The sequence below is a fragment of the Triticum urartu genome, chromosome 3 (genome assembly GCF_003073215.2).
Source record: "Triticum urartu cultivar G1812 chromosome 3, Tu2.1, whole genome shotgun sequence".
NCBI lineage: Eukaryota > Viridiplantae > Streptophyta > Magnoliopsida > Poales > Poaceae > Triticum > Triticum urartu.
This window is the reverse complement of record NC_053024.1, coordinates 583,477,578-583,502,776: the sequence shown is the minus strand read 5'-3', so window position 1 is coordinate 583,502,776 and position 25,199 is coordinate 583,477,578.

The following is a 25,199-nucleotide window of genomic DNA, read 5'->3' as shown; positions in this document are numbered from 1 at the left end:
TCCTGCTCTCATGGCTGTTTGCGGTCTGGGGGCTGGATATCCTGGGCCCATTCCGTCGAGCGCCTCGAGGTTACCGCTACCTCTACGTCGCCATTGACAAATTCACCAAGTGGGCGGAAGTGGAAGCCGTCTGCACCATCCCAGCTGGGTCAGCAGTCAAGTTCACCAAGGGTCTCGTAAGCCGATTTGGGGTCCCTAATCGCACCACCACCGACAAAGGCTCACAGTTCACTAGCAATCTCTTCAAAACATATTGTCCTAACCTTGGAACGCAGATCTGCTATGCCTCCGTGGCACACCCCAAGAGCAACGGCCAGGCCGAACGCGCCAATGCGGAAGTCCTGAGGGGTCTCAAGACTAGGACCTTCAAGAAGAAGCTCGAGGCCTGCGGCAGGGGCTGGCACGACGAGCTGCAGTCTGTGTTGTGGTCCATCTGCACCACCGCCACTAGGCCAACAGTAGACACCCCGTTCTTCCTCGTCTATGGAGCAGAAGCGGTTCTCCCACACGAGGTCAGGCATCGCTCCGCGCGGGTCCAGGCGTTCGATGAAATGCAGCAGGACGCCATGCAGGGGATGGACCTCGTGTTGGGAGAGGAATGCCGCCGTGAAGCCTCGCTTCGAGCTGCGAGGTAGTAGCAGGCGCTGCGGCGGGACCACTACCGCAGCGTCTGCTCCAGGATGCTCTAGGTGGGTGATCTTGTCCTGAGGCGGGTGCTCTCCATGGAAGGGCTGCACAAGCTCTCGCCCATGTGGGAGGGCCCATTTCGGGTTGCCCACATCTCCAGGCCTGGCGCCGCGTGCCTGGAGACGCAGGACGGGATCCCCATCCAGAACGCCTGGAACATCTAGCACCTCCGGAGGTTCTACCCATGAAGCAAGGCCCGGTGCCTGTGAAGCAAGGCCCGGTGCCTGTGAAGCAAGGCCCAGTGCCTGTGAAGATCTCCGCTCATGACACTCTCACGTAATAATGAGTGGGGCTGTACATGCCCTGGAGTCTCAGGAGTGCCGCCCTCGGGCCTCGGGGGCTCCCTCCCACGTCTTAGTGGAAGCACTTAGCTCTGCGTTGGTGAGAAGAGAAGACTAGACTAGGTGCCAGACACGGCTTTTCATTTGCTTTCCGCAGTTGGTTCGCCCCTCTTTAGTAAGAATTTGCTTTCTAGTGTTCCTTGCTGGCCTAGTTCCATTGCCTTTTGCCTCGTTTCTGCTCTCGGTTCCTTGTTTTTGACCCGTACTATCCCTCGCATGCCTCGTGAGGGGGATGGACAGGTGCCCTCGTGAGCGTTTTCATTTTCCTGTCTTTCACAAGGCACCCCCGCTCGAGCTCACAAGCTGGCGCACCCCTCTCAATGCCCCCCGGGTACCGCGATGCGAAGCACTGGGTCATGGCCGGCAGTGCCTATGACCAGGATTCGGAAGAATAAAAATTCCCTAAAGAATTTTTGCAGTTCCCAGATGCCTTCCGAGCGAATGAGGCCTCGCCAGGCACTGGGGAACATGCACCTCGTGAGGCGGAAACTACTTCAGGCACATCAAGCTAAGTTATTCCAACGCGCATACATGAAACGTTGATGCTGCAACACAACACAAGAGCGATAAACATAGCACAGCCACTTGGAAATCATAGTTGTCGCACGCCCCAGCGGGGCCCCATACTTGTCTCTCTTAATGCATGAAGGAAAGGACAAAAGCGGCACGTGCTTCCATGGTAGCTCGCGAGGATGGGCCCATGGCACTCTCCTGAGCTCAGCCAGACCCCTCCTCGCGCTTCACCAGAGTGCGGCGATGAGACGACCCGCTGCCGCCTTCAAAGCAGGCACGGTAGCGTGGCGGCTGGTCGTAGCCGCCACTGCTGGAGCTGTCGCCGGAAGAAGAGTCGCCGTAGCTGGACAAGACATGGACGGCGCCAAGGGCGGGCCCGCCATCACTCTCGTCGTGGCCATCGCCAAGGCTGAGCACCTCGTTGCCATCGTTGTCCTCGGGGAAGCACCCGACGTGGCGACCTTCTTCCCCAAATACCCTCACGAAGAGGGTCGCGTCGCCATCGTACTTGAAGTGGAGGGCACACCGCCTGCCCAGTCCGCGCATGCGGGCGAACGTCTGCCAGCCGTGGGCCAGGGCTGCGTTGCCCGCGGCAGAGACTTCCACCATGACCCACGAAGCCCTACTGCAGCAACCGTCCGCCTACAGCCAGAGACCCCCTGGACCTGTGGACGGCAGCTCACCGGCAAAGAACCACGGGAGCTGAAGCCAGGTGCTAGCTGGGTTCTCCGACCACACGATGAACTCCGGCATCACTTCTGCCAAGTGGGAGCGCGGCATGGGCGGCCGCGCGACCATGGCGCGCCTCCCTTCATCGATGGGGCTACCACGACTCGGGCGACCACCACCACGCGAAGAGGCACCACCGCGACCACGAGGGGCCGCGACGGGGGTCATGGCATGCTTGCGGGGACGGCCGCGACCCCTCTTGGGCGGCGGTGAGCCAGGCCCCTCCTGACGAGCCTTCCTCTTCTCTGCAGCCGAGAGCCTCTTCGCAGGCGCCATGGGTGTCGCCGGCGGCAGTGAAGCAAGGAAGAAGAAGGAGCGGGAGAAGCAAAGGAAGAGATGGGTGACAGGGGCTCCGCACCCCTCTTCCCATTTATAGCCAAGAGCAGGCCAACCGCCGGCCTCCATGATCTAAGGTAATAATGATCTTTTTCTGCATGCAGCAAGGACTCGTCAAATTGGGCAGTTGCCGAGGCCGCGTGAGGAAGCGGAGATGCCCACGTCCAATCGATCGCCATGCGTCAAGCGGTGTCGCAGGCTGTTGGGGCCCGCGGCGCTCCGCACTTGCCCTTTAGCTTCTCCTCGAAGCCGAGCCCGAGCGCGCCTTGGGCCCGGGGGCTACTGTCGGCGTTCTGGGAACGGGGTCCCCCAGACTTGCCTGCCCGCAGCACGCGGCGTGGCTCCACCAGCGGCCCTGTACGACCCATCTTCACTAGCAAACACTCAAGACCCTCGCGAGGGGCAAGCCTAGCGAGGCGGACGACGCAAGACCTCATCAGGGGCGGCCTCACCAGGCTGGCTCGTGACAGGCGGAGAGATCAAGGCAAGGGACACCTCGCAAGGTTCCTGTGATGCAAGCCATGACGACTGGAGCCAGGAGGGCGCCAGGTGGGCGCCAGCGCGCGCAGTGTCCTCATTTCCTCTTTGGTGCTAAAGAAGCAAGCGCAGGCGAGGAGTCCTGAGGCATCAGGAAAAGGTTTTCATATCGGTGCAACAAGACCAAGACCAGCAGGACGGTAGGACGGAGGTCGCCATGGAGCCCAAGACGGTGTCACCCCCAGAGCCTTTGGCAGGCGAAGACTACTTTTGTCGGGATAACTTGTACTAGTTGTCCCCCATCGAATTTGGCCGTTGTGGGATCCCTTCCTGCTCAATATTTGGGAAGAGGACCAGGGCATCTATAAATAGGACTAGCCACCACTATAGGCAAGGGATCTCATCTTGGACAATATCCAGATTAGCCCCAACCACCCAAGTTCACCAAGCACAAGAACACATCTCCTAAGGAGGCTGTTCTTCCCTTGTAACTGTTCATCCTCAGCTCAAGAGACAATCCACCACACCACACTGGAGTAGGGTATTACACTTCAACGGTGGCCCGAACCAGTATAAATCTTGTGTCTCTCTTTCTTTGGGTTCGTCGATCTAGGCCGTGAGATCATGTTGACTGCGAGCTAGAGGAGGGAGAGATCTTCGTGTGCACCCCAGTGTTCGAACCTCAAGGGTTTTTTCGGAACCTGAAATCCGACAGAAGCAGAGGCATCGCCTCAGGAGATTAACGCCGACCTGCTCTTCTTCAGGACCCCGGCTAGCGGCTTCTTCGGAGGGGTGCCCCTGGACCTCGTCGTGACCCCGACGGGGTTCGGCGACTCCGTCACCGGATGCTCGCCGGCCTCGTCGTCGTCTGGGAAGGTGCGGAGGAGATATGCCACACGAGGAAGAGAAGTCTCCCCCGCCCCCTCTCGGGTTGCCTCCGAGTCAGGCCTCTCCTCCTCGCCGGATTCGCCGGCGGACACCACCACCGGGGCCCCGTAGGGCGCCGGCGGCTCGAGCCCCCGCTCGTTGAAGACGGGCATGGCGGTGGAGATCTTCGCCCCATTCGGGCGGCGGTACAGCGGAAGATGGGTATCAGGTGGATACCCTTGATCCTCCGCAACTAGGAGGCGGAGGACCTTGTCCAGCTCCTCGTCGGACAAAACATCCGTGCGCAGGTGGAGGTCGCCCCCCTCGTCCGAGAGCTTCCACAAGGGGTGCGAGCGCGCCTAGAGCGGAGCGAGGCGCTGCAATAGGAACTCCTTAACGATCATGGCCCCCGTCAGCTTCTCCACCTTCGGATCGTCATGATTCAGGTCGGCCGCCATCCTACCCAACATCTGCTCCGCCTGCTGGTCGGTGAGGTTCGCGCTACTCCACCCATCGGGAGGCACTGGCATCCCCGTCGGCAGCACCAACCGAGGGTAGGGGCTCTTGGCATCCATGAGGACCCACTTGTTCCGGAAGCCCCCCGCCTTCTCATCGACTCTCAAGATTGCATTGCTTCCATTTGCCGCAACGAAGTTGGCACCCCGAGCATGGGCCCTCCTTGTTCCGGAGGTAGAAGAAGTGGCAAAGCAGCGGCACGGATGGCATCACCCCCACGAACGCTTCGCAGTAAAAGGCGAAGATCGATAGGAGGAGGACGGAGTTGGGATGAAGATGGAGGGTGTGGAGCTTGTAATGGCGGAGGACGGCGTAGAAAAATTCAGAGAAAGGGGGGACCAGCCCTGCGAAGACACTGTGCATGAAGAAGGGGTAGCAGGTACTGCCTGAGGCCTCCGGCTTGGCCAAGCCGGCCCGAAGCGCGGTCTCTCCCCCCTCATTGTTGTCGCCCGCCGCCATCAGGAGCGCGGTGGCGAAGTTCTTGTCCGAGACGTTGGTCGCGCTCAGGGCGGGATCAAACCAGGAAGGCGAGCGCATGACCTTCGCCCTGTCGGTGGACATCGGCTGCCGTCTTGGGGGAGAGTTTTGGCAGATCTGGAGTCTCTTTGGGCAGGAAGGAGAAGGGAATTTGGAGCAAGATGAAGGAAGGGCAATGAAAGCCCTGTGGGGGGGGCGCCAACCCTTTTTGTCAGGCAAGGACGGTTGCCGAGGAAGCGTGGGAAACAGAGGCGCCCATGTCCCATCAATCGCCACGCGTCGACCAAGGCCGCAGGATGTTGGGGCCCGCGGCGCTCCGCACTTGTCCCTTGGCTTCGCCTTGAAGCCAAGTTCGAGTGCGCCTTGGGCCCGGGGGCTACTATCGACGTCCTGGGAACGGGGGTACCCAGACTTGCCTGCCTGTGGCCCGCGAGGGTGGCTCCATCAACAGCCTGGTATGGCCCAGCTTCAGCAGTAGCAACTCAAGACCCTCGCGAGGGGCCAAGCCTCGCAGGGCGGACGACACTAAGACCTCCCTAGGGGCAGCCTCACTAGGCTGGCTCCCGAGGAGTGGAGATATCTATGCAAGGGGCACCTCGCGAGGTTCGCGTGACGTGTGCCAAGACGACCAAGGCCAGGCGAGCGCTAGTGGGCGCAGTGTACCAGTTTCCTCTTTGGTGCTAACGAGGCAAGTGCAGGCGCGGAGTCCCAAGGCATCAAGCAAAGGTTTCTGTAATGGTGCAACAAGACCACGACCAGTAGGACGGTAGGACGGAGTTCATCGTGGAGCCCACAGCAGCGTCACCACTGGAGCCTTTGGTAGGAGAAGACTACTTTTGTGAGGATAGCTTGTACTAGCTGTCCCCCTTCAAACTTGGCCGTTGTGGGATCCCTTCTCGCCTAAACATTTGGGAAGAGTACCAAAGCCACTATAAATAGGACCTAGCCACCACCGTAGCAGGGGGCGACCCATCTATCTAGGAGATATCATCCGGAGAGGGGACGGATCATTCAGATCACCCTCACACCCACCAGCTCATCGAGCTCAAGAACACCTCACCTCTTGAGGTTGTTCTTCGACTGTATTAGTTCATCCTTAGCCCCTCAAGGCAATCCACCCACAAACTGGAGTAGGGTATTACACCGCAAGGTGGCCCGAACTAGTATAAACCCATGTGTCTCTTGTTCTTTGGGTACGTCGAGCTAGGTCGTGGGATCGTTGAGCGAGCATGTCGGGGAGAGAGTGTTCTTCGTGCGCACCCTAGAGTTTGAACCTCTCAAGGGTTTGCCGGAACCCGTAATCCGAGACAAATCGGTGCCTCGTGACTTCCTTCATCAAAGTCCAGCTGCGGATATGATTATTGCCTGACATCAACTGATCGTCTTGCAGCTGATTCCACCTTGTAAGAGCATAACCGGAGAACTCCATAATAGCAAGATCAACTCTCTTGGCTTCAGAAAAACCATGGATGCAAAATATTTGATCACACTTCTCTTCCCACTCATTATACGCATCCGGATCCTCTTTTCCCGTGAATGATGGCACATGTAGCTTCACTCTCGCTTGGTTTTCGCGGTCATCCTGATCATGACAATCGTAATGATGACCATTGCGACCAAAAACAGCACCACGACGAGGCGGGGAGTAAGGTTCATAGTCCCCCATGACTTCATGTTCGTCACCATGCTCGGAGAGATCTTGAAGGAAGATGGCATCGCCATCATGTGCCGCTCATCACCGGTGATTAGCAGCAAACCCTCGGGGGTCATGGCCTTGCCCGCGAGATTCTCCTCCATGCATCCCACCCTCACGGGGGCCAGCAAACTCGCCACGCCTCCTTTCAGCACCAACAGCAGGGGCGCCATGGGCAGCAGCTCCTGCCGCTCTTCCACGACCAACATGGCTATCGTTGTTTTCTTGACGTTGCCGGTTGTCGGCGGCCAGCGGGGCAGCGGGGCTGTGTTGATGTTGATCCCCTTTACCCGCAATAGGAAGACAACCACCGAACATCCTTCGCATAGCTGCAACTATACTCTCCTCAATCATATCACCAAGTGCTGCGTGAGTTTTTGGGAGATCATCTTCCACATGTTGATGTCCATGTACACTCGAGTTGGATCCTGTCATGTTAACTCTTGGAAACAAGTGGACAAAATAAAAGTATATGTGGAAAACACTCAACTCACCTTCTTCCTTACCCAAATTCTAATGATTCCTTGGTGGCTGTGCGGAAGTAGCAAATCAGGAGTGGACGGGCGAATGAAAGGAAGGAAGCTGGCGGTTTCTAGGTGGATCTGGGTGGGGTAAAAAGGGAGGGCTAGTGCTAAGATCCAATCGACGCAAACCAAATGAACAAGAAAAATTTGTAGATCCTTGCACCATGTTTGAGCTACAACACTTGCCACTTCAACTTCTGAAATTTCTCACTAAACTGTATATGATTGCACAGTTGCTCAACACTTTCTCTCTCTTTTTTTGCTCTTTTTTCTCTCCCTCTCACTCTTTTTTTTGCTCTTTTTTCTCTCTTTTTTATCTCTTTTTGTGCTCTTTTTTTGCAACACAATAGATCCAACAACAAGACTCAAAGAAAAATAGCAGCAAATTTGGATAGAACTTGGTGCAAACACAAAGAGGAAAGCAAACAACTAGATCTCAGCAACAAATGCTTGGATTTTTTGTGTGCCTTTTTAGCTTTGGAATCTAGGACAGGGAAAACCAAACTAAAAAGGATAGATCTAGCAACAAAGATACAGATCCTACCATGTAAAACTTGCTCTGAATACCACATGATGTTACACCGTGTTTGGAGAAGAGGGTGTTAAAGGGGAGGTCCGATCTTCACGGCGTAGGATCAATAAATGGATGGGGATAACTAGCTGCAAGCAACCGAAAAATGGAAAATATGAGATTATGACCCGACGAGGAGGATGCTCACCGAAGCTTGCAATCTGAACATTTGCCGATCCATAACCCGCGATATTACCCCACACAACCACACTCAAGTCGTGGAGCACGGGATATGTGTAATCGGCAAGCGAAACCACGAACTCTAACCCACACAACACGATCTAGTCGTGGAGCATGAATTAGGAGCAATTTCTCAAGGAATCACAAGAATAAGGGTACCAAGAGCTCTCGAATCTCAGGAGGAGTCTATGTCTTTGGTCTTCGATAAAAATGGCAAAAGTCCCCAACGAAGGGAAGAGCTAGCCTATTTATAATCGGGACAACCCCCCTGGGTAGGTGTGAAATTAAACTAGCTTTGGGAACTAGCTTAGGTGTGAAAGATAACCATCTTTGGTTTGACTAAATGGCTTAGAGACTTAATGAGGTAGCTTCTGGAAAGCTCTCGTTGGAGGTGGTTGGTAGTTCCCGACCAAACATTGTTCACTGGGGTTGAACAATGTTTCCTTCAGCAGCAAACTCGAGTCCTGGGAACCTTTCACAAGTCGGGATATCCAAACTCATGCAAAACATTGTTTCGTCAGAATCGGAACAATGTTTCTTCAGCAGACAACTCATTCTTCATGAATTCCTAACTTTGTTTCTTCACCATAAAACATTGTTTTGCGCGGACTGAAATGTGTTTGTCCTTCTTCGATATCGCACCTGAGTTCAACCAACAACAAAGGAGGTGAAGGCACAACCATGTTTTCAAGGTCAAATGATAGACTTAAGTTAGCGTTCACCTGTGTGACGTCCCCGATTTGACCGTACACTAATCATACACGCAAATGTGTATGATCAAGATCAAGGACTCACGGGAAGATATCACAACACAACTCTAGGCACAAACTAAAATAATACAAGATTTATATTACAAACCAGGGGCCTCGAGGGCTCGAATACATAAGCTCGAAGATAAATGAGTCAGCGGAAGCAACAATATGTGAGTACAGACATAAGTTAAATAAGTTTGCCTTAAGAAGGCTAGCACAAAAGTAGCAACGATCGAAAAGGCGAGGCCTCCTGCCTGGGACCTCCTAACTACTCCTCGAAGTCAAACTCCACGTAGAATCATCCTCGGGATCCTCTGGCTCCTAGACTCTAGTATCTGGTTGCGACAACCGAGAAGAATGGAAATGGGGGAAAAGAGGGAAAAAAGCAACCATGAGTACTCATCCAAAGTACTCGCAAGCAAGGATCTACACTACATATGCATGGGTATCAGTGTAAAGGGGCAATATTGGTGGACTGAACTGCAGAATGCTAGAATAAGAGGGGGATAGCTAGTCCTATCGAAGACTACGCTTCTGGCAGCCTCCATCTTGAAGCAGTAGAAGAGAGTAGATGATAAGTTAACCAAGTATCATCGCATAGCATAATCCTACCCGGCGATCCTCTCCTTGTCGCCCTGTTAGAGAGCGATCATCGGGTTTTATCTGGCACTTGAAAGGGTGTGTTTTATTAAGTATCCGATTCTAGTTGTCATAAGGTCAAGGTACAACTCCGGGTCATCCTTTTTTCGAGGGACACGGCTATTCGAATAGATAAACTTCCCTGCAGGGGTGCACCACATTTCCCAACATGCTCGATCCCCTTTGGCTGGACACACTTTCCAGGGTCATGCCCAGCCTCGGAAGATCAACACGTCGCAGCCCCACCTAGGCACAACAGAGAGGTCAGCACACTGGTCTAAATCCTATGCGCGCAGGGGTCCGAGCCCATCGCCCATTGCACACCTGCACGGTGCGTACGCGGCCGGTGAGCAGACCTAGCAACCTCCATTACAAAGGAAGTTGCATTACACGGTCCAACCCGGCGTGCGCCGCTCAGTCGCTAACGTCAAGAAGGCTTCAGCTGATACCATGACGTCAAGTGCCCATAACTGTCCCCGCGTAGTTGGTTAGTGCGTATAGGCCAGTGGCCAGACTCGGATCAAATACCAAGATCTCGTTAAGCATTTTAATTGAAGTATCCGTGGACGTCGACCAGGGCCAGTCCCACCTCTCACCTAGGTGGTCTCAACCTGCCCCTGTCGCTCCGCCAAAAAGTAACAATCGGGGGCCGTTAGGAACCCAGGCCCACCACTACCGAGATGGAACCACCTGTCCTTTCAGCCCCCCACATCGGAATCACTTGCGGGTACTCTCTGAGCCGACCCGACTTTAGTCACCACATGTATCGTATAATATGTATGCAAGTATATACCCGTGATCACCTCCCGAGTGATCACGGCCCGATAGTATAGCATGGCAGACAGACAAGAATGTAGGCCACTGATGGAATACTAGCATCCTATACTAAGCATTTAGGATTGCAGGTAAGGGTAACAACTGTGGCAACAATGATAGGCTATGCAGCAGAATAGGATTAACCAAAAGAAGTAACATGCTACACTACTCTAATGCAAGCAGTAGAGAGAAGGAATAGGTGATATCTGGTGATCAAGGGCGGGCTTGCCTGGTTGCTCCGGCAAGAAGGAAGGGTCGTCAACAACGTAGTCGAACTGCGGTTTGCCGGCAGTCTCGGGGTCTACCAGAAAGAAGTAACGAAGGGGGAACACAATAAATAACAGAGCAATCAAAAGCATAACATGGCAATACGCGGTGCTAGGGGTGACCTAACGCAGTAGTAGGCGATACAGGCGAATGGGGGAAACATCCAGGAAAGTATTTCCGGTGTTTCGCGTTTTCAGACACATGAACTGGAGGGGGAAAGTTGCATGTTCGCTATGCTAGGGATGTGTGGCGGATGAACGGGCTACGTATCCGGATTCGTCTCGTCGTTCTGAGCAACTTTCATGTACAAAGTATTTTCATCCGACTTGCGGTTTATTTTCTATTAATTTTCAAAGTTTTACTTCATTTTCTAGAATTACTAAAATTCTGCTAAGTCCTCAGTTTTAAACATCATTTAGCTGTTTTCCAGAGGCTATAACTAGTATTCTATTCACCCTATGAATTGGTGCCTTATACCAATATTGATCACTTTCCTGTGGTCTACAGATTGGTAACAATTGCATCATTGTTAGATCCCTGTATCTTGTTTATTTTCTGCTCCAAAGTTGCTATGGCAGTATATCTGTTTTTAGTCATGCCAGTTAACAGAACATAGAATTTTGTCATTTTCATAGGAATTAATCCAGGCAACTTTTGGCGAGGCAGGCACGCGGGGCGAGTGGCGGCTGCGAGTAAGCACTAGCACGCAGCAGCAGGCAGTAGGTAGTAGGGGCAGCAGAGAGCAGTAGCAATGGCAGCGCAACAGCAGCATCAGCTAGTATGCACGTACGCGTACGCGTACGCGGGAGCTCGGACAAGCTTAAGAAGATGCAGGGGAGGAAGTGGAGCTCACATCAGAGCTCAAGGAGGACTCGGGGATGCCAGAGCTGCTCGAAGATGGGCGAATCAAAGACGAACAGAAGCGGTTGTCGATGGAGGGGATCGACGGATGCGGCGCCGTCTTGTCGATCCGGCTCGAGGCAGTCCACTTCGGGGTTGAGGACGATGGCCTGCATCTTCTGGATACAAAGGCTTGGCAGGGGAGTGGTCGAGGCCACGACAACGGCGATGACACGGCGACGGCAACAGGCAGACGAGCTCGGGAGGGAGAGAGAGCGTGGAGGTGGCGATTGGGGCGCATTAGGGTTCCTCCACGAGGGAGGGGGTTGCGTGCGGCCTTATCGCCTCCCGCGAACCGTCAGATGGGCGGCGCGTGGGCATCCCCGGCAGTGGCGTCGGTCAATGGGTGCCACGCCCTGTCTTCCGCTCCTGTAGCGAGGAGGGAGGTGATGAGGGGGTTAGGTGGGCTGGCATGGTGTAGTGGGCCAAAGCCCGGTGGGACAGGGGTGGGTTGTTTCCCTTTTATTTTCTCTTTTTTTGTTTTCTTTGCAACATTTTCTTTTTATTTATTTATTTCTGTTTTACTTTTAGCTACTGTTTTGCTATTTCTATTAAAGGCAAAGGATTTTTGGTTCAACAAGGTACTTGACACATAAATACTATGTAATGCTATGAGCTAGCACGGCAAGTTCCAAGTTATTTTGAAACATGCAAATACTTATTTAAATTGAAAAGGATCAATTAAAAGTTGTTGGTCCAATTTTAATTAGTTTAAGGGCATTTTAATTACTCATAAAATGTTGGTTTCTTTCAAGAAAATTGTTAGTGAATTTTTGCAGCCCAGCGGACATTTTTGTTTTACCGTTTGAAAAAAATAAAAATTGGACTTTCTTTTCAATTTGAATTTGAATTCGGCTTGGATCCGAGTGAGGTTTAGAAATTTAATTGCGATGACATGGCATCATTAGTGTGTGGTTACTGTAGCTGGACTACCGGGGTGTTACAACCTGATCATGTATTTGCATTACGCGACTTCTTGTGATTGGACCGTTGATGGTTGGTGGTGTGGTGCCCATGGTTGGGATATCCTCATCAAGGACTAACACGATAAGAGCCAAGGGGCACAATTGCTAACTGAACGCCAGGCACAACAATAGAGCTGCGTGCGTTTTTCTTTACTGAATCGCCAAGAGCGATGTCATCCAGTATAATACTTTCAATTGGGATGGTTCTCTTTCTCCTTAGGCCTAGCATGTCCACATCAACAGAAGGTGCTTCAAGTTCATCACCTCCATATTCCTTCCTGTTTGTTCCATTGCCCGTACCGCCTACACTAGACCAGCCTCCCGAACGGCCACCACGGCGGCCACCCTAGATGACCTTGGCCCCCTGCTGGGCCCCTTCCATTGTGCATGAACCAAGTGGCACGAAGGCCTTGCCCTGTTGATCAGCCTGGCCAGATTGGGCCGACCGCAACGGGTCCCCAAATTTTGGTGTTTCCAATACGGCGCATGTTGCGCCCGTTACAGGAATCGACGCAAACGGACGCACCCCCTCCTTCTATCGATGTTGGGTGGGTCGACTCATTTATCTTTTTTCTCCCTTTTTTGCTAAATTCCGAAAAAAGTGCGAGTGGTGGATTCAAACTCGAGACCTCTTCCTTCGACAAGAAACCGTGTAACCATTAAGATTACTCTAACGCTTGTGACTACTTAGCCTGTTTTTACCTCTTATTCTTTCTTCAGTTCGCAGAAACCCCAGAATTTTTCGTTTTTATTTTTTCCAGATCAGTTTTTGTTTGGTTCCTTTTTATTTTATATTTTATTTTCTTTATATTAATATTTCCTTTTTGTTTTCAAATCATGATTTTCTTTCAAAAAAGATAAACTTCTAAAAATGTATGTTTTTTTCAAATTGATGATTTTTTTTATTTTCTATGATTATTTTATATAAATTTGATGAATTTATCAAAATTGATAACATTTTCTGCATAATTGATGATTTTTTCAAATTAAACAATTCCTAAATTCTATGATTTTTGAAAAATTGATGAACTTTTCTCGAATCGATGATTTTTTTTCAAAATCTGTGAACATTTTTAATTCACATTATATATTCCTTTTTTGTTTTTTAAAGAAGTCAACGGTGGACAGGTCAACCACAATTGGTCAAACATGATGACCAGACAAGTCGATCACTTGCGCTTCTTCTTGGGCCGGCCCACCAACGGAGATGCGTGAGCGCAAGGGAGGTGTTCTGGCGCCTGAAGCGTCGAATAGGAGCACCCCAAATTTTTGGGGCCCAGCCTAGCAAGTATAGTATGCATAATATGTAAAGGTCAAGCTAGTCCGGGTGGGCATGCGCTTGTAATTTGCTGAGGGGTCGCTGTCTATTCAATCAAAAGCAACGACAGACTTAAAGAAGAAAAACAAACCATTTTTCCACTTACCCGATTGGGCTGACCCATCTACCCGATTGGTCGGCACATCGCGGCATTTAACACTTAATTTTCTTACTTTTTTCACTTCTTTTACATTCATTTGTATTTTTATGGATTTATTTCCTAATACTATGAATATTTTAATTATTAAAATCACATATATGCAGACTTTGTAAAAATGTTAATCATGCATTTAAGAAATGTCAAAGTTGTATAGAAAAAATGTTTCCATTTTATACAAAAAAGTACAATGCGTATAGAAAAAAATAACTATTATTTTCATTTTTTGATAAATGTTACTCATGTATTTAAAAATATTAAATGTGCATAGAAACAATGTTTCTGATGTATAGGAAAAATGTATACAAACATATACAATGTGTATGGAACAAAGTAGAGATAAAAAATATAAGTTATCAAAAATATTATCATGTATTTGGACAATGCTAAATGTGTATATAAAAAGTGTTCCTCATGTATAAAAAAAATGTAGAATGCATATTAAAAAAGTAGACATAAAAAATAAATGTGTTTTCAAAAATGTTGACCATGTAATTGGAAAGTATTAAACGTGTATATATAAAATGTTTTTGATGTATAAAAAATGTACAATTTTGTTGATACAAGGTTTACGTAAACAAACGGCTTGACTTTAATTTTCATATTGTTTTAAATTATTTCCATAATATTTTTTAAAGAATATTGATGTTGATGTGCAACTTGAACATTTGGTATGCATTTCCTTACAAATTGATCGTTTTCAATGGAGCTGTATAATCATGCAAACTTTGTAAAAATGTTAATCATGCATTTAAGAAATATCAAAAGTTGTATAGAAAAATTGTTTCCATTTTATACAAAAAATTACAGTGCGTATAGAAAAATGATTTTTTTCATTTTTAATAAATGTTAATTATGTATTTAAACATGTTAAATGTCCATAGAAACAATGTTTCTGATGTATAAGAAAAATGTAACAAACATATACAATGTGTATGGAACAAAGTAGAGATAAAAAATATAAGTTTTCAAAAATATTATCATCTGTTTGCACAATGCTAAATGTGTGTGTAAAAAATGTTCCTCATATAAAAAATGTAGAATGTGTATTAAAAAACTAGACATAAAAAATAAATATGTTTTCAAAAATGTTGACCATGTAATTGGAAAGTATTAAACTTGTATATATAAAATGTTTCTGATGTATAAAACAATGTTCAATTTTGCTGATACAAGATTTACGTAAACTAATGGCTTGACTTTAATTTTCATATTGTTTTAAATTACTTCCATAATTTTTTTAAGAATATCGATGTTGATATGCAACTTGAACATTTGGTATGCATGTCCTTACAAATTGATTGTTTTCAATGGAGCTGTATGATGCAGACTTTGTAAAAATGTTAATCATGATTTAAGAAATGACAAAGTTGTATAGAAAAAATGTTTCCATTTTATATAAAAAAGTACAGTGTGTATAAAAAATAACATTTTTCATTTTTTAATAAATGTTAATCATATATTTAAAAATGTTAAATGTGCATAGAAACAATGTTTCTGATGTATAAGAAAAGTGTATACAAACATATACAATGTGTATGGAAGAAAGTAAAGATAAAAAATATAAATTTTGGAAAATATTATCATGTATTTGGACAATGCTAAATGTGTATGTAAAAAATGTTCCTCTTGTATAAAAAAAATGTAGAATGTGTATTAAAAAAGTAGACATATAAAATAAGTATGTTTTGAAAAATGTTGACCATGTAATTGGAAAGTATGAAATGTGTATATATAAAATGTTTCTGATGTATAAAAAATGTACAATTTTTCTGATACAAGGTTTACGTAAACGAATGGCTTGACTTTAATTTTCATATTGTTTTAACTATTTCCATATTTTTTTTAAGAATATTGATGTTGATATGCAACTTGAACATTTAGTATGCATGTCCTTCCAAATTGATTGTTTTCAATGGAGCTGTATAATTATGCAAAATTTGTAAAAATGTTAATCATGTATTTAAGAAATGTCAAAGTTGTATCGAAAAAATGTTTCCATTTTATACAAAAAAGTACAGTGCGAATATAAAATAATTGTTATTTTTTCATTTTTAAATAAATGTTAATCATGTATTTAAAAATGTTAAATGTGCATAGAAAAAATGTTTCTGATGTATAAGAAAAATGTATAGAAACATATACAATGTGTATGGAACAAACTAGAGATAAAAAAAATATAAGTTTTCAAAAATATTATCATGTATTTGGACAATGCTAAATGTGTATATAAAAATGTTCCCCGTGTATAAAAAAATGTAGAATCTGTATTAAAAAAGTAGACATAAAAATAAATATGTTTTCAAAAATGTTGTCCATGTAATTGGAAAGTATTAAACGTGTATATATACAATGTTTTTGATGTATAAAAAATGTACAATTTTTCTGATACAAGCTTTACGTAAACCAATGGCTTGACTTTAATTTTCATATTATTTGAAATTATTTCCATATTTTTTTAAGAATATCGATGTTAATATGCAATTTGAACATTTGGTATGCATGTCCTTACAAATTGATTGTTTTGAATGGAGCTGTATAATATGTTTGCAACCAAATTAAGACTTAACTTGGATTACAAAAAAACACATATATCAGGAAGGCAAAAATAATGCTCTTAAGCATATGCTATCATTAATTATAAAACATACTTTGATATTTTCATCTTAATGCAAATATTTGTTGGGCACCACCGAGGAGGAACGACAACAAATGCGTAAAGATACCTGCAACTAGATAGATATTTCTATTGTCTATAAATTGGAAACAACTTGAATGCACTTTAAAAATCATCACATCTTTATGTTTTTGCGCGACATAACTTATCATGTTGTTTTTCATGTGACATCGTGCAGTGGAGAGAGTGTGTATGAGAGGTAATTTATTACTCTCCCGGTGCAACGCACGAGCATGGTTGCTAGTTATCCAAATACACCTACGCACACTGTTAAAAAAACGTATGCACCCCCTGCAGCCCATCGATTCACAATTCTAACTCCTGATCGATTAGCACCCGAATCCCGATCGCACGCACATGTTCTTAGAGCTAGAGTGGGCAGCGGTGCAACGACGGCTGGGCACCTGGGTGACGGCGACAGAGACCTCGAGCAGGGCCACGGCGGCAGAGGGAAGACGCTAGTTCAGCCATGTGTAGACGGCCGCCGACCGGCCACATCCCATGGCGTACCAACCCGCATACATTTCAAGTCAGGTTTTAATTAATCAAACGAAATTTCATGTAAACACGACGAATTTTATCAATGTTTGGATAGAAAATAACACAAATTATTCATACATAGCATGCAAATTAGTCTAGTACAATAATAGTTTAAATTCCTAATTAGATTAACTAGATGTTCAACATGTTTTTTATGAGTAAATCATGTCGTAACACATACTGTCTCTTCAGTTTCATCCAACAATGTATGTACCTAAATGACCGTTTCTCTATACGGTGGTACATCCCGACAGCACATATGGGCTACATAATGTGTAGAGCAACATTAAATGAAATGAATGAATCGATAAACCAATTGAGCAAGAAGAAGCAAAGCTTACGATCTCTTCGGCTGCCGCGCGCAATGGCCACCTTGTCTTCAGCATATCAACCGCGCCAGAAAGTTTGGTGATGATGGTCTGCATAGCCTACCATCGACGATAACGACCTCACATTAAGATCATGGATGATGTGCATGTCGTAGGGCGCAATGTGCTTTCACCTGTGAAACGAAACATGCATGCGCTGCCAATAGCGAAAAGCCCCCCTCTGGTCCTGCTTACGAAATCCGCGGATACGGCCAACCACACATTGCACAACACACTCATTCTCCATGATTGAGTACTCCGCCATCCTTCATACTCTAAAAATGACATGGCGTTCGATAATAAGCTCAATGGCATTTGACCGAACACCTACCGAATGTGGTGACCGCCATGGATGACATCAACAGAGGGGGGGAGGGAGGGTGTACCTGCCTCAGACGGGTCCTAGCCGGACGACACCGTCGTAAAAGGCGAGTGGGCGTGTCGGTGCTGGTTGCGGAGATCCGACAATGCCTGTGTGCCAGCCAGAGAGGTACATCGGCATAATCAGAGGAATAGGGTGCGAATGCAAAGCGAGGGGGAGAAGGGGAGGATTGAAAGAAAATGGGACCGGAGGGGGATTTAGTGGGCTGGGGTGTCGGAGTCCTACATGGCCGCTGTCCAGGCTGTGGCAAAGCTCCCCAACTTTGTCTCGGTTTTGCGGGAAAAAGTGCATCCGAACCGCTCGGCGGGCCGATACAGGTCCGCGTTGGATGGCACAACACGTCTGGAGCGCGCGGTCCGGACATATACGGAAGATTTTAGGGTCGGTGTCGGAGATGCCCTAAGTCCTTGTAGACAAAGCCCTGTTTTATTTTGCTACAATGGGAAGTAAGCTAACTTTTGTTATTTTGTTTTTTAAATCTTACATCTAGGTGAAGTACCTTTTTAGATAAAAAGCGATCACCATCCTGGGTTCCATTGCATGAACTAAATAGCAAACAAGGTCAAGGGCTCGGGGCCGTATCCAAACCATGTATGAGAAAAGCAAATTGAATTATAGACCTGGGGAACTAACCCCAACTCATACCCTAGGTCTATTCAAAAGCTAAAAACCCAAACAACAGTTCACCAAGAATAACACACGCATGTGCAAAATAACAAAGCAGATAGAAACTAAACAGAGAAGAGGGCGCTGGTGTAGAGTGCCCTCCTGGTCTTTAACAGTGGTGCAGAAGGAGGCTGCGGAGACCAGATTGACTCCAGGACAGATGCAGGACTGGGAACCAGAGCCATCCCAGCCATCTTGCTCGGTGTGGAAGTTAGGGATCCATGGAACATGCATTCAGAGATATTCAACCTGTCCCATCGTAGCCATTCATGATGGCTAGAGGTTTCCTCAGCTATAGTGCCAGGAAGGCTGCGAAGGCTTCCAACCTCATCTTCCCCTGCTTCGTAGATAATATCGACCAAATTTTTTATGTCTGGAGGATTCTCCCCATCACCTACTTAATAGAGATCCGTGTGGCGTTATTAACGTCAACAGAATTCCTAAGTTTCTACAAACATCACAAAGAAGAAGCACATGGAACACTAAGGGCAGAGTTATGCTTATTGGAAAGCCGAAGCCTAGCAACAGAAAAATAATCGGATCCTAGGTCAGTGTTAAAATGCTCATTGATCATGATCCATATTTGTTTACCAACTACACAATCAAATAGCAGATGATGGATAGGTTCATTTTCAAAGCAGAAAACACAACCCAAAGGTTTTATAATATGCCTTTCCTTAGTTTTTCTCTAGTCATAATTTAGTTATGAGAAATCAACCAAAGGAAAACATGAATTTTAGGTGAACATTAAGCTTCCATACAACATGAATACAAGTTGGTTGAACCCCCTAAAGTTAATAACATGACAGAGAAAACTGCTAGAGTACCGCCCTTTACATTCTAACAGTCAAATCAAAGCATCTGATTCATCTGTGGGAGTGATGCCATTTGTGATTTCAACTAACTAGTACCAAAGTTCCATCATCTCAACGGTAATTTTTTGCCTAAACGTGAGTTCGACTTGACTACCTGTTAGGGAACACAGTATTTCAAAATATTTCCTACGATCATGTAAGATCTATCTAGGAGATGCATAGCAACGAGACGGGGAGAGTGTGTCCACATACCCTCGAAGACCGAAAGCGGAAGCGTTTAGTAACGCGGTTGATGTAGTCAAATGTCTTCGCGATCCAACCGATCCTAGCACCGAACGTACGACACCTCCGTGTTCAGCACACGTTCAACACGATGACGTCCCTCGGGCTCTAGATCCAGTTGAGGACAAGGGATAGTTTCGTCAGCACGATGGTGTGTTGACGGTGATGATGAAGTTACCGGCGCAGGGCTTCGCCTAAGTACTACGATGATATGATCGAGATGTGTAACTATGGAGGGGGGCACCGCACACGACTAAGATAAGACTTGGTGTGCCTTTGGGGTGCCCCCTCCCACATATATAAAGGATGGGGGAAGAGGAGGCCGGCCCAAGGGGGCGCGCCAAAGGGTGGAGTCCTACTTGGACTCCCGGTCCAAGTAGAATTCGTCCCCCCCTTTCCTATTCCAACAAGGAGAAGGAGGGAAGGAGGAAGAGGGGAGAAGGAAAGAGGGGGGGGGTGCCCCCCTCCGAGTCGAATTCGGACCAGCCATGGGGGGCCACCCCTTGAGGCCCTTCTCTCATTTCCCCTAAAGCCCATTAAGACCCACTACTTCCCCGGGGGGTTCCGGTAACCTCCCGGTACTCCGAAAATACCCGAAACACTTCGGAACCATTCCGGTGTCCGAATATAACCTTCCAATATATCGATCTTTACCTCTCGACCATTTCGAGACTCCTCGTCATGTTCGTGATCTCATCCGGGACTCCGAACAAACTTCGGTCATCAAATCACATAACTCATAATACAAATCGCCATCAAACATTAAGCGTGCGGACCCTACAGGTTCGAGAACTATGTAGACATGACCGAGACACATCTCCGATCAATAACCAATAGCGGAACCTGGATGCTCATATTGGCTCCTACATATTCTACGAAGATCTTTATCGGTCAAACCACATAACAACATACGATATTGTAGCGACCCGACCTCAAACGGTCAAGCCTCTGTGTATCTATGCCATCCCTAGACCAGTATGCTGGCACACACAAAACATCGATGTATATATCAAAATGAAATCACATGTATAAATTACGTAAAATTGATATATATACCTCATAAGTCTCAGTGAAAACAATCATAAGGGTGTGGAGTGCCATCAACGCCAACGACAAGTTGAGTGTAGACCGTAACCCTACAACGTAACCCTTACTCATTGTAAAAATTCCTACAACATAAGACGTTGCAGCCATGTAGGTAAGTACATTAAATGTACTGGCAAGTCACATCATAAGAATAATGAACCTATTTATACATGCAATTTGGCTGGTGGAAAGCTCTAAGTTTAGTTTTTGCATAAAGCTAGTTTTTCCCTGGAATAAAAGATATTACTCTACCACTACAAGATAGCATAGGATGAGTTGACAAACCCAACTCAATCCATTCCCAAAGTTTCATTTAAAACCCAACTGTTTAAATTAAGAGTGATGAGATCTCCCGACATTTCCACTACTAGATGCTCAAGTTGTCCGTAACCGGGGACACGACTAATCGATTATGTTTAAACACTCTGTAGAGGTTTGTGCACTTTTCCCCACAAGACTCGATCGCCTTCCTTGAAGTTCTCGCACTGCCTGGCGTTTGAGAACAGGATGACCGAGACATAGTCTTTCGAAAGTATTCCCCCTTAACCCACGGATAGGCCGGTACACCTACTCATTCTACATCTGCTAGCCTATCCCGGAAGAGGTCACACTATCTACTCAACTAAGCCAGAGCCCATATTGGCTTGTGGCTGCATACGTAAGCTTCTAGACATGAAAATACGTTTGATCCCTTTGAGCCTAGGCTGCCGACCACTAGTGGTGCACCACCATGGATTAACCATGCATGCTCCCACTGTACTTCGCCACCATTCAAACCAAATACCACCCAGGTAGTTCATTTACAAGTCTTGGTCCTGATTACTACTTTGTCACTCATGCCTCACCATGTTCTCTTCCCAAACCACGTCTACATTTAGCGAGGCAAAAATAAACTTACACGATGGTGACAAGGATGTATAGATCAGACCTACCTCAAATGAACTACTAGCTAATGACATAGGCATCTGGCAACAATAAATCCCACCATGAAATCCTACCACAAAAGGACTAAGTGCATAATATAAACACAGGCAATTGGAAGAATGGTCAAATGTGAACTTGCCTGGTAATAGTTGATGAAGATTATATCGCTCTCAAAATTTTCCCTTAATAGAACTATTCGTCACTCTCCGATGAAAATCTATAAAGTCAAACATTGCATTCACATAAGCAATGATTTCAAAGAACCAAAATAACATGCACACCAAAAATACTCAGAAAAACCAAATGAAAATCCAACACACTCAACTATCACAAAATTTCCTAAGTGCAAAACAACATGTGGCATAGGGTTCAAAGACTTGATGTGAACTAAGGTGCATACAAGGCATACGAGCAAAAATATCATGAACAGATCCTAAGTGTGTGAAAAATATCACAAGAAAGGTCCAAGTTATAGGTTTGGCTATGATGACAAAACGCAAAAAGAATCAACTCAAACCGAGCTACAGTTTAGGAGATATGGACATTTGAAGTTTGAATTCGAATCTGAATAAATTCAAATTTGAATCTGACAAAAGTTTACAAAAATGATACCACTGGATAGATCTAAACATGACGAAGAATTTTCCACTGGTTTCATCGAGTTTGGATGTATGGTTAAAAATTTATGGCTAATCTAAGATCATGGACTAATCTGTGATAAAAGGGACTAAACAGAAAGAAAACTAATCACGAGCAGGTCCTCGGCCACGTGGCAGCTAGTGGCTGGCCGAGCAGTGTTCGCGACTTAGGCTAAATGGCGAACAGCCACTAAATAAGCCAAACGGTTGGCCACGGCTAAATAAAGAAAAACCAATGGTGGTTTATTTAAAACTGCTCGGTTTAAACGAATCGCGGTTAATCTGCACCAGTAAAAAAAACCTAATCTAATTTGAACGAGGGGAGGGGCGGCTCACAGAGGGCAACAACGGCGGCGGCGACGTCGGCTCCAGCGGTCTTCGGCGGTGGGGATGAAGTCGGGGAGGTCGGGCGCATCGAGGGGGTCCGGATGGTGGGGTTGGAGATCGTCGGGGACGTCGGAGTTGAGCTGGGGCTCACGGCGGAGCTCCGGTGCTCCAGCGGGCTTGGGCATCGGGCTTGCAGTGTCTCCGGCGGTACCTAAGCGATCAGCGGATGTCAAACGGATGCGCACAGAGTTGGGGACTCGCAAGATGGAGTTTGGAGGCCTCAGGTGTGCTCACTGCGACGAATTTGACGGCGGACCGGCTCGGCTTTGGCGAGATGCAAACGGACGGCGCAGTGGCTGTGAGCGGCGAGAGGACGAGAGGATCAGAGAGATCGAGAGAGGGGACACGGGGATTTTATATGCGTGGAGTGGAGTGCTCGGGGCTGCGGGATAAGCTTATCCGCGGGGAGGCGGCCGGCGGTTGCGGGTTAGCGCGAGCTGCGAGCTCATCCTGAGCGGGAGGCGTAGGAGGTTGGGGAAGACGGGGTCGGGCCCTACTTGTCAGCGAGTATGGCGAGCGAGGAAGGAGCGTGCGAGCAAGGGGAGTCGCGTGCAGGCAGCCGTGGCATTCTATTTTTGGGCGCAGGGGCTTGCCTTGGGCCGTTTCGCACGGCTGTGCCGCTAGGGCGCTCCTGGGACAAGTCATATTATCTTCACTCTAGGGTTTTGTGATGAAATGAATTTGAATTCAGGGAGATCAAAATGCAAGATGAAAAGTTTTGGGAAAATCCTTTTATTCCCTCTCATGCAACTTTCAAAAGTTTCAATTTCCACTCAATTTCACACAATCAATCACACAGCAATCAAACAAACAATCATAATAATTTATTTAATATAACATTCCAAAATTTAGAATTTTGGGATGTTACAGCTATTCCCTTTGTCAGCAGTATGTTACTTGCCCGAGATTTGATCGTCAGTATCATCATACCTAGTTCAATCTCGTTACCGGTAAGTCTCTTTACTCGTTCCGTAATGCATTATCCCGTAACTAACTCATTAGTTACATTGCTTGCAAGGCTCATAGTGATGTGCATTACCGAGAGGGCCTAGAGATACCTCTCCGATACTCGGAGTGACAAATCCTAATCTCGATCTATGCCACTCAACAAACACCATCGGAGACACCTGTAGAGCATCTTTATAATCACCCAGTTATGTTGTGACGTTTGATAGCACACAAGGTGTTTCTTTGATATTCGGTAGTTGCATAATATCATAGTCATAGGAACATGTATAAGTCATGAAGAAAGAAATAGCAATAAAACTAACCGATCATTATGATAAGCTAACGGATGGGTCTTTTCCATCACATCATTCTCTAATGTTGCGATCCCATTCATCAAATGACAACACCTGTCTATGGTTAGGAAACTTAACCATCTTTGATTAACGAGTTAGTCAAGTAGAGGCATACTAGGGACATTCTGTTTGTCTATGTGTTCACACATTTACTAAGTTTCAGGTTAATATAATTCTAGCATGAATAATAAATATTTATCATGATATAAGGAAATATAAATAAAAAATTATTATTGCCTCTAGGGCATTTTTCCTCCAGTCTCCCACTTGCACTAGAGTCAATAATCTAGATTACATAGTAATGATTCTAACAGCCATGGAGTCTTGATGCTGATCATGTTTTTCTCGTGAGAGAGGCTTAGTCAATGGGTCTACAACATTCAGATCCGTATGTATCTTGCAAATCTCTATGTATCCCTCCTTGACTTGATGGCGGATGGAATTGAAGCGTCTCTTGATGTGCTTGGTTCTCTTGTGAAATCTGGATTCCTTCGCCAAGGCAATTGCTCCAGTATTGTCACAAAAGATTTTCATTAGACCCGATGCACTAGGTACTACACCTAGATCGGATATGAACTCCTTCATCGAGACTCCTTCATTTGCTGCTTCCAAAGCAGCTATGTACTCCACTTCACACATAGATCCCACCACGACGCTCTGCTTGGAACTGCACCAACCAACAACTCCACCATTCAATATAAACACGTATCCGGTTTGTGACTTAGAGTCATCCGGACCAGTGTCAAAGCTTGCGTCGACGTAACCATTTATGATGAGCTCTTTGTCACCTCCTTAAACGAGAAACATATCCATAGTCCTTTTCTAGTATTTTAGGATGTTCTTGACCGCTGCCCAGTGATCCACTCCTGGATTACTTTGGTACCTCCCTGCTAAACTTATAGCAAGGCACACATCAGGTCTGGTACACAACATTGCATACATGATAGAACCTATGGTTGAGGCATAGGGAATGACTTTCATTTTCTCCCTATCTTTTGCACTGGTCGGGCATTGAGTCTGACTCAACTTCACACCTTGTAACACAGGCAAGAACCCTTTCTTTGACTGATCCATTTTGAACTTCTTCAAAACTTTATCAAGGTATGTGCTTTCTGAAAGTCCAGTTAAGCATCTAGATATATCTCTATAGATCTTGATGCCCAATATATAAGCAGCTTCATCGAGGTCTTTCATTGAAAAATTCTTATTCAAGTATCCTTTTATGCTATCCAAAAAGTCTGTATTATTTCCAATCAACAATATGTCATCCACATATAATATTAGAAATGCTACAGAGATCCCACTCACTCTCTTGTAAATACAAGCTTCTCCATTAACCCGGAGGTCTCAGTTGGCGTCGTCAGTTCAGGATCTGGGTCTGACTCAGGAGAGGATCCGGCAGCACTGG